Source organism: Cucurbita pepo, chromosome 5, assembly GCF_057944985.1.
Source record: "Cucurbita pepo subsp. pepo isolate OVF chromosome 5, ASM5794498v1, whole genome shotgun sequence".
In the NCBI taxonomy this organism is placed as follows: Eukaryota; Viridiplantae; Streptophyta; class Magnoliopsida; order Cucurbitales; family Cucurbitaceae; genus Cucurbita; species Cucurbita pepo.
In genome coordinates, this window is record NC_141802.1 from 15,466,318 (window position 1) to 15,473,841 (window position 7,524).

Sequence of the window (7,524 nt, forward strand, 5' to 3'; positions counted from 1 at the left end):
TACAAATGGCAATCGCCCCCTCTCATACGCTCACGTCCATCGCGTTCGCGTTCTCTCTCCCTGAGATGTTCGTGTGGGCCCCGTCGGCCATTCCAAGCACGTGCGTGCATGCACCGTCGCTTGGATTATGCCGCCCGCATGCGTTAAATCCAATTTGTGCGCATTCAATGTTGGGTGCGATGCACTAGATCCCATCAGAATTCTGCAGTGAAACGTACTTGGGCGAGAGTAGCGCATTCAATGTTGGGTGCGATGCACTAGATCCCATCAGAACTCTGCAGTGAAGCGTACTTGGACGAGAGTAGTATTAAGTTGGGTGACCACTTGGGAGGTAACACTCATTTTTATGTCTATTTTATTTTTTTACTTGTTATTTCAATTTCTCTCCGTTCTTTTCTTCCTTTCTTTACAAATGGCAATCGCTCCCGCTCGTACGCTCACGCCCATCGCATTTCCTCTCCTCGACGTGTACGTGCGTGCACCGTCACCCAAATCATGTCGCTCGCATGCGTTAAAAGCAATTTGTGCGCATTCTATGTCTGGTGCGATCATACCAGCATTAATGCACCGAATCTCATCAGAACTCCGCAGTTAAGCGTGGACCATTTAGAAAGTCCACGTGTGTGCATTTGATGTTGGGTGCCATCAAATATATGTATTTATTTATATACTCTACATTTTTTTTAAAGTTATTTATTTATTTACTGAATTAGTATATAAATATGAATAAGAATAGAAGTAAAGAATTAAATAAGCCATTTTAAGTACTTACATGCATCCATGTCTACATGTTATGGCTGATTCATATACTTTAAAAAAGAACAAAAATTAGAATTATCACATAGCCCAAAAGTGCTAGTTTGAAATCTCAAACAGGTGAAATGTGGAAGGAAAATTTTGCACAAAATTTAAGTTCAAAACGGCCATATTTTGGGATAAAGGTTGGCCAAGCCGCCTTAAGCGACTTGCCAGTGTGTTTGTTCGTAACCATAATTGTATAGATATTTAAGTTACGACGTTTTTAAGTTTCCACTTAGCTCAAAGTAATATTTAAATTATTAAAGATCTCGATTCACTGACTTTGTTTGTTCGTAACCACGATTGTATAAATAGTGAAAAAACCGTATAAAAACGAGTACTCATGTAGCTAAAACGAAGTTGTATCGAAGAATATATGTTGCTCGAAATGTTTACTCTCTGCTGTACAGGTTTGATTTCTCGCAACCGAGAACCCACTTAGAGCGAAGTAAGATGCAAAATAATATATACTACGTCGGATTTTTGCATACACTTACTTCTGTCTTTTATTATGTTGTCCCGCTAGACTCTTTAGTCATGCCTTATTCTATTGGATTACTTCTCTCTATTCACAAAAACATCTTAATTCAGCTTCTTGCCTCCACTAGATTTGCCCACAACCACGGTAATGATACGGGTCGTTAATCCTTAGATGATCCTTACTTCTCGAATCTTAACTTGATATACATCCTCTCATTATCATTAAAAATAACGGCATTTAGCTGACTTTATTTTTATTTTAATTCTTTTTTGCTTTCATTATATTTATATGGTTAATAGGGCTCTTACGTTAGAAATTCTACTTGTCATCCCCGTAGATCTAGAATGTCCCCACTTTTGGTACGACACACCTAGCGTTCAAGAGTTGACATAGTAGAAAAACATTCATTCCCTCTTTTCTATCGATTTGCACTTTATCCCATAGTTTTAGAGTAGGCACACTTGTATTGCAACTCAATTGAACAAATTGGGAATTGATATGGTATATGGTACACATCAAAACTGCCCATTAGAATAGTGCCGTAGAAAAAATAGACTAATATGATAGGTCTCGTCATTGCATTTACATGTTCTTGCATTTAACCTCCAACAGTGGGGTCACTTGCCGAGTATTTCTTAAAATACTCAAGCCACATGCTACCTCTATTTGAGGTTAAGACAAGACATTCTTATACGGCTGACAACGGTATCGCAACTCGAGACCATGGCACATGTATAGGGTAGTTGTATTATTTTCTTAGACTTAGGCTAGAATAGGATGTTTAATTTAAACGTTTATTTATTTTATTTAGTCTTTTATTTTGTCATTTTTTAAATTGTTTTCAAACACGCAAGTCCATGATAGTGTTTTAAGTTGAAATGTTATGTTTTATGAAGTCGTATTATTTTCAGGTTATGTTTTATGAAGTTTAAATGAAGTATTTTCACATTCAATGTTTATGATATGGATAGAGTAGCGACCTTAAATTAAGTAGAAAATTTCACCTAATTCAGCCCAATATATTGATGACCTGCATCATTACCCATACAAAGTCTCGAATGGTGTCATGTCAATAGTTACTTAAAAAGTATTACTATATACCAATTTCATTAGGTGCAACTTGGATTCTCAAACTACTTGAAAAATCCAATACGCAAACATGTACGTATCTTCTAACATTTGATTTAGATATTTGGTCTGTCCATTTGTTTGTGGGTGAAAAGTAGTGTTAAAATCAAATTGAGTGCCTAACATTTTCCAAAAACTACCTAACATTTTCCAAAAACTATCTAGAAATTGAACGTGAAATGTGGTTCTTGATTTGGCTGCAACGATACTCCACTCTATGCACTCTATCAATATCCTTCATATGTAGTTAGGTCCAATTATATAAAGTATATGTATCTTTTCCTGCCAAGAAGGGTGCGAACTTAGTAAATTTATAAATGATCACTCATATTTTCATAAACCCTTTCAAAGTTCTTGGTAGACCCACGAGGAAATCTATTACTATTTTTTTTTTATTTCCACTCAAGAACACTCTGAGGTTGCAACAACTCCGTTCAAGTGCCTTGACCTATTGGCAAATCAAATATTTGCTCCTAAACTCTACTATATCTTTCTTCATTTTACACTACCAAAAGTATTGGTTCAGATCTTGGTACATCTTAATACCACCTGAATGTATAGAAATATGTGTAGTATGAGCTTTAATTAGTATCTCATGTCATTTCTTATTAGTACATACCAATGTGCTCAACAGAGAACTCCATTGTCTTTGAGCGTCATCCAGCATTTATCACATGACTTTCACTTGTTGACCCATCTGAGTATTTCTTAAGATCTTGCCATATCTTGTCTCTCCTTGTATTTGTGAAACACCACCCTTACACTTCTTAAAATTAATATACTAATGGGATGCACTCACCAGTGTTTTGGGAGTCTCCTTTAATGCCTTCTTTAGGATAACCACCCCCTTGGTACATGCTTTTCACAACTTAGCTAATCACGAGCAAGAATGAACATTTGTTTGACTTATCACTTTCAAATACTTAACTAGTACATGGTCTACTCCTTGAGCATCAATTAGTTTGGTGTAAGTTCAACTATGAGTGGGAAAAATATTATCGTATTTCTTTAATTATCTTAAACATAAGATAGAACACTAACCTTTTCATATTATCTTAGTAACATGGGATAGAACACTAAACGATCTTAAATTTCCACATACTTAGAGTCGCTACTAACATCTCATGCTCATCTCTAATGCAGAAATGTAACTCTTACAATGAATGTCATTTATAACATAAACTTCGAAAACACTTAAAACAACTTCTTCTCTATAAAGCACAGTTATGGTCTTACGTGTTTAAATACGAAATACTGAAATTTAGAGAAAATAAAAACATATACAAAATAATTTAAAACAATGAAATGCAAAACAACCTATCCTAACCTAAGACGAATTTAAATATGAGTCTACCCTATGCACGTGTCACATTCTATGTTCGTGATGCCGCCGTCCTCCGTACAAATACGCCTTGCCTTTACCTGAAAAATGATGTGGCACACGACTTGAGTAGTACGAAGAATACTCAGTAAGTGGCCCCACTATAGGGGGCCATGCAAATGCAAACACGTGCAATCATGATTTAGGGACCCATCTCTAACATCATAAGGGTGTCCTCCAGTCTCGAACAAATTGGATGTGTAGTACTTCCCTACATACGACTCACATGTGTGAGTGTGAATATCGAGGGCGCTCGCACACCCCTGGACCCTATGGTCAAACTAATTTGTAGTGACGTTTGGAGGTTAACGAAACCCTATAGTGTAATGCGCCTCATGAACACCCTCATCATCATATGATGTGTATTCGCACTCATCATCATGCTGTGTGCTTTCGCACTCATCATCATATTGTGCGTGCCCGCACTCATCATCTTTAGGGGAAGTAGCCCTATGCTTATGAATACACAATATGCATGAGGTCCCTCTAAATCCAATTATATGTCTCTTCTGACACAACCCTCTAGTCTCATCTCGTTGTTACACTGTGTAACACGTGCTTGTGGATATTTACATTAATATCATTTTCATACTCTTAGGGTTGTGTCCTATGCTGATCTAACGACATGATGTAATATAACATACAACATCTTAAAGCATGTTCAACATGGAAAACATCATCATGTTAATAACATCGTCATGCATACATCATACTCATCATAAAAGTCATTAAGTGCATCAAATACAACATGTACATTATGCATCAAAACATAAATAACGTACATATAACATACATCACAGCACAACGTCATACTCATACATCATCATAATTCATACAATCTTTAATATATCCTATAGTAAAGCCACTTGGTTGGCCTTGGCCGAAGTACTCCCTAATTAGCTAAACGCAAGCTCCCGTTCCTTGAGAGCTGCTTCCTACGTTGTCGGGGTTTGTCCCCTATCACACCGTTCACCACCTTCCATTAGTATTTCACAACTAAATTACCAATAACTCAATAAATGCCTCGATTGTAGAAACCGGGCCGAAAATAGCTGTTTCGGCTCGACTCACCTATTTTGGAAAAAAAAAATGTTATTAACTAAGGTAGAGCTAAGGTTGAAAGTTGTAAAATATGAAGAACAAAAAATAATGATGGGCTGCAAATGTTGGGTATCATACTCCTCCAACAACAATAATTTTTTAATGAAGAGATATGTAAAAATGGAAAGAGATTCTCTCTCCACTTCAAGAGTAGAAAGTATAAGAAAAAAGATAGAGGTGGTGTGCCATTCTCCCTTTATTCTCAAATAGTTTGGAAGATCTAAAGCAAACATAACATATGGTATGCTTAACTTTTGGATCATATCATATATAATATTAACATACAAATCAAAATTGGCAGCATACAACATGAGGTATGCGTAACTTTTGGATCATATAACGTTTTGGTATCATAGTTGATTTAAAAAAGAAGATCAAAGATCTAAAAAGTGGTGTGAAATTGGGCACAGCCACCACCTTAATATAATGAAAGCTCCAACCCACTTTGTTTTGTCTAAGTGTAGAATCAGTTGTGTCATTCAATTTAAAATGAAATCACTATCAAGAACAAACACCTTCCTCGAGTTAGGGAAAGATCAATTCATATTAAAATACACACAAAAAGTGTGCGTTATTTGATTCTCATTACACCTGTGCTATCTGCTCTGTACACCACTCATCTTATTTTAAGGTCCGCGGGGAAAAGGAAGGAGGGGAAGAAATTAAAAAAATAAAAAAATATCACATGCTACCTAATTTTTTAAAATGAAGGGACAAAAATGAAAGTACTTCAAACTTGACCCTTCAAGTTTGAAAATTCAACCAAATCACCTTAAAACATAATTATGATCTCAACAGACAAAAGTGCCAATGTGCCAATGGTACATCTATCTAAAATGACTCAATATTGCTCGAAAATGAAAGTGTTTAAGTTTGGTTATTTTACGTTTCTTATAATTTCGTTGAAAAATATTGAAAGAAACTTAGTTTTTTATGGTTTAAGTGTCTCCAAGAGGGTCTTCTCCAAAATTAGATACAAAATTTTGTGTTAACCCTAGCTATGAGTGCTACAGATGGTCTAATGAGAGGAATGGAAGTGGTTAACACGAGAGCTCCTCTAAGTGTTCCAGTCGGTGGAGAGACTCTCGGCTGAATTTTTAACGTGCTTGGAGAGCCTATTGATAATTTGGATCCTGTAGGTACTCGCACAACATCTCCTATTCATAGATCCGCCCTGCTTTTATACAGTTAGATACAAAATTATCTATTTTTGAAAAAGGAATTAATGCACCATGTTTCCTTTGCAGGATGTCATGTTTGGCCTCATGTTTTCCTCACCTAGATGAGATGTCTTCTACCATATTATGGGTACCCAAAGATTTTTAGGATGTCATGTTCATGTATGCACCGATCACGTGACCTTTATGGTCTATCATGAGGAGTAATCAACGGCCACAATGGATTAGAAAGAGAGTAAGTTACCTTAACCATGAATCAAGAACCTCCTAAGACCTTACACAATACAACATGCTCATCACTTAGACTACGCTGCTTGGAACGCATGAAGCCTTGAGCGTAGTATTGAGACTATGCCGCTTTGAACGTATGAAGCCTTGGGCATAGGTATTTAGGTTGTATCACAAGGCAAGCCCCTAGATGCAGGATTGGACTACATCATTTTGAATGTAAGAAGTCTTGGATGTAGGTTTTTAAGACTGTGTCGCTTGGAACACATGAAGCCTTCGACACAGGTTGTCATAGGTTTTTAAGACTGTGTCGCTTGGAACACATGAAGCCTTCGACACAGGTTGTCATGTTCATGAATTATTTCATAAATCCTAGAGGGAGTGTGTAACGACCCAGATCCACCGCTAGCAGATATTGTCCTCTTTGGGCTTTCCCTTTCGGGCTTCCCCTCAAGGCTTTAAAACGCGTCTTCTAGGGGAAGGTTTCCACACCCTTATAAAGGGAGATTTGTTCTCCTCCCCAACCAATGTGGGACATCACAGAGTGTCTTGAGGAATGAATCAAGAACAGAATAAGAACCTAGAAAGTACCAAGAACCAGACGAATATCAAGGTCTAGAATATGGATAAAGATCCAAGTTCTAAAGACAAGGCCAAGAACCAAGAACCATAATTGGAAGGCCCTTAGAGAATGACCAAAGTTTCATAATCCAAGGACCAAGGTCCTCATAATAGAACATGATAAGAATCCACAAGTCAAGAACAAGAACTAGAGGGTCAAAATACTTACCACAAGAACAAGAAAAGAAAGAGTATGGTACCCTTGCATATCAAAGACACGTTTAAAAGCTTATGTAAGCTACGTACTGAGTCTTTTCTAAATGAATTTCAAACTTTTATCTCAATTTTCTTGAAGTTAAGCTATAATAATTAGTTCCTAATTAGACAAGACATTCTTAGCCAAAGAATTCTTGATATTAGAAGAAAAATCTAAATGGAAATATATTTGATTTACTAGATTTTTAGTAGAGAATAATTTAGATGATATAACATCCACTATCAAGATTTGTTCTTCATTCCATGTGATTTGTAGTTCTTAAAAAAAAAAAAAAAAAAACATATTTAATGAGTTTCTACATTGTTTGCACTAGGATTCAGTCCCAGTTGGTGCAGTAGAAGACACTAAGATATCATTAAGTAAATATTGTTATTAAATGTTGAATGCAGTG